This window comes from Elephantulus edwardii, unplaced genomic scaffold (assembly GCF_000299155.1).
Source record: "Elephantulus edwardii isolate Elephantulus edwardi_28Jun2011 unplaced genomic scaffold, EleEdw1.0 scaffold00052, whole genome shotgun sequence".
Classification (NCBI taxonomy): domain Eukaryota; kingdom Metazoa; phylum Chordata; class Mammalia; order Macroscelidea; family Macroscelididae; genus Elephantulus; species Elephantulus edwardii.
Window position 1 is genome coordinate 15,357,516 of NW_006399802.1, and position 3,763 is coordinate 15,361,278.

The 3,763-nt window shown below is 40.6% G+C and overlaps 1 pseudogene; it reads right to left on the bottom strand.

Annotated features, from left to right (window-relative positions):
* Window positions 1-1,731: 1,731 nt before the first annotated feature.
* LOC102847709 lies at window positions 1,732-2,573 on the bottom strand (annotated as a pseudogene).
* Between the last annotated feature and the right edge of the window lie 1,190 nt (window positions 2,574-3,763).

The following is a 3,763-nucleotide window of genomic DNA, read 5'->3' on the forward strand; positions in this document are numbered from 1 at the left end:
CTTAAGAAATCTGCATAAACAAAAGTGAATAATTTCTGAGGCATTGCAATGGCATGTAGGCATATCTTAGAAGAACATCTTAATTACTCAGAAATTGTCAAGGATTACAAATATTCCTGTCTGCTCTGGCTACTACATTGATTGCTTCAAGATTTTTTGCTCAGATTTGGGAGTTAAAACAGCTCTTAATTACCATCAAACAATCAAGTCACAAAAATACAGCTAATTACCTCTGCCTAGGTTATCTGTACTTATATCTTTAATAAATGTGGAATCTCAGAATGTTCTAATGGCATCCGATACACAGATCAATTTTCCTTCTAAAATCCTGAACCTCACTATTCTGATCAGCAGAGTTTTTAATTATACAAATTCAACCAGATACTATTGCACTGTCTTCCATATGAAATGGCTTTTGCACTTCTTTTTTTTTTTGTTGTAATTGAAAAGTTTATTATTATAAATTAAATTCTGCAAAAAAAGGTTTGCTGCAAAGTCTAGAGACATATAAAATAAAAGGTTTTTCTTTTTTTTTTTTTTGCACTTCGAACATGACACAGTAGAAAAAGATATAAAAAGGATATTTGTGTCAAGTGAAATATCTCAGTGGCAAAAAGACAAATGCAGAACTGACATTGGGATTGAGGGGAAACTAAGAAAAGAGGGAATGAATCATGTGTACTGCAGTGAAACAAATGAGGGAGAGAACTGTTTAAAAGGAATATATGATTAGGTAATATTTTCATGACAAGAATTGTATAACAATGAAAGAATTTTATTTTTTTTTAACTGGGGGGGAAGCCTACTGAGGGGGAGGAGTGGGCAGGGAAGAAAATGTGCAACAATGAATGAATGATGAATGAATGGAGATCCAAAGTCTCTAAAAACATTCAGTAAAATTTCAATTAAAAAAGAGGACCTCTACATGGAGGGATGTGTGATGACATATAATAAAAAATTATATTGAAAATAAAAATAAAATCTAATGCATGAGAATGATTACATGAAACATGATGTGAATAAAGAATAGTGTGAAACACAACGCATATAAACTTTGTAAGCAAGCCAATTTAAAAAGCAATGTAAAATAGAATGTAAGTGAATGAGTGCATGAAATGCAATGTAAATGAAAGATTGCATAAAACACAAGTATATGAATGAAATATAATGTAAAGGAAATAGTATATGAAAACCAATAAAAATATTTTTAACAATTATATTCAAAGTATATGGTGATTAGGAAATGATTTCTTGTGTGCTGAGAACCTGTGTTCTGGGTAATCACTACCAACCCACTCACTGGAACTAGCACATAAAAGGAAACCTAGCTGCGATCCTAAACGGTTTAAACTCTCCATGTTTCTGACAAGAAAGTGACACTCAGAAAGGTAAAGTGAGTTGTCTCAGATGATATTGTTGTTATGTGATGTCGAGTTGCCTGCAACTCATAGCGACCCTATGTACAACAGCCCTAAACCCTGCTCTATCCTGTGCCAATCTTATTGTCTCTGATACACCTATTATTCCCATTACCCCAGTCACTGACTCAATCCATCTTGTTGAGGGTCTTCTTCTCCTGTGCTGTCCCCCCTTGGAGGAATTGCTCATAGGCACCAAGTGTTAAGTTCTGACCTTGCATTAAGAGTTAAACCCATTTGGCAATGTCTCATGTTATCACAAAAAGAGAGGACAATTTTCAATCTACTTGAATCTTTTAGAAAAGTTCTTTTTTTAAAAAAAAGTCAAACTTTCCAAAGTTGTGTCATAAATTTCTACCAAGTGCCAATGGCCATTTGCCACATTTACACCAGACTGTGTAGCCAGCAGAGTCTGGCCATCAGCAGACCAGGCCAGAGCGGTGCACTGGGGTGGTTCAGCTTTGCTGCTGTTACTGATAACTTCTTGCTTCAGTTCATCTACAGTGATCGTGCCCTCCAAGTCCCAAACCTTGATACAGGGGCCTGTGGCTGCACAGAGCCAGTAGCGGTCAAGTCTGAAGCACAGGACATTGATGATGTCACCACCATCTAGAGTGTAGAGATGCTTGCCTTCATTGAGGTCCCACAGCATAGCCTGGCCATCCTTGCTTCCAGAAGCACAGAGGGATCCATCTGGAGACAGTCACAGTGTCCAGGTAGCCTGTGTGGCCAGTATGGTTGGTTTTCAGCTTGCAGTTAGCCAAGTTCCACACCTTAACCAACTTGTCCCAGCCACAGAAAACAATGATGGGGTTGCTGCTGTTGGGTGAGAAGCGGACACAGACACCTACGCCGTGGGATTCTCAGCCTGGACAGTGTACTTGCAGACAGCCAGAGTATTCCACCGCTTGATAGTTTTATCTCTGGATCCTGAGACAATCTGCCCATTGTCAGAGGAGAAGGCCACACTCAGCACATCCTTTGTATGGCCTACAGATCGGCGCTTGGTAGTACTCATTGTGAGATCTCAAAGGTGTAGCCTTCCATCCCAGGAACCAGAAAGGGCAAACTGGCCCTCAGAGGAGATGACCACACCCCTGACAAAGTGGGAGTGTCTACGCAGAGCACGCTGAGGGATGCCATAGTTGGTTTCATCTGTGGTCAGCTTCCACATGATGATGGTCTTATCTCACGAGGTGGACAGTTTCATGACTGGGAACTGCAGTGTGGTCGCAATTTGGGTCACTCAGTCGTTGTGGCCCTTGAGAGTGCCACGAAGGGTCATCTGTTCAGTCATGTTTACGGCGGGTGCAGGGTGGCCACAGCGCTGAGGATGGCAGTGGGTAACTCAGAGACACCAGAAGCACAGCAGCTGCCACTGCAGCTCTACTGAGGGAGGAAAAAAGCTAAAAAAGATTCTTTCTAAAATAAATAGAAAGGAGTAAAATGATACTAAAGGAAAACTAAGTTGTTCATTCACAAAGAAACTGGCACATCATGGAAAGTACCCTAAACTCCCTAAACTCCCCTAACTATGAACTCTTCTCTACCGTGAAAAAGCCACTCAGTTATTAGTTGTCACTGAGTCCTCTCTGGCTGATGGTGACCCACCCCCTGTAAGACAGACTGAGAAACTGCCCGGTCCTGTGCAACCCTCGCGATCCCCACCCTATTCGAGCCCATTGTTTCAGCGTCTGTATCAGTCCATCCCCCGTGGGACTTGGTCTTTCCTGCAAACCCTCTATTTCCTAAGTATGACATCTTCCTTCAAGGACTGGTCCCTGGTAATAATGTTCCTAAAGTATGAGAGAGAAATTCTCATCACCCTCACCTCCAAAGGGTATGCTGGCTGTACTTCTAAGACTTCTTTACTCTTTTGGCACCCCTGGTATGTTCATAGTATACTTAAAATTCTTCATTAACACGGCAATTCGAAGGCACTAGCTTTTCTTCAGTCTTCCTTACTCATTGTCCATCTTTCATATATACGTGCGAGGACATTAAACCCCTCCTAATTTTCTATGTTGCAAAATTGATTTTTTTTTTGCCACTCTCAAAACAGACCACTTGTATGTATGTGTGTGTGTGTGTGTGTGTGTTTTTGCTTGCACACAATTTCGATACTCACTCTATATTCAACATTTTTCCTACTTCTACCTATAATTCTGAATTCTCTTAATCCTTTCCTATCCCTCTGTGTCTTCCCTTTCTTTTATTATATTGTGCTGGTCATTCTCTTATTGGAATTGCCTTTCCCTTCATCACATGGATTGCTTTAAAGGAGGAGTTTTGCAATAGTAAACATCTCAGGGAAACTCTGTCCAAGTCAATGCAACAGACAGTGC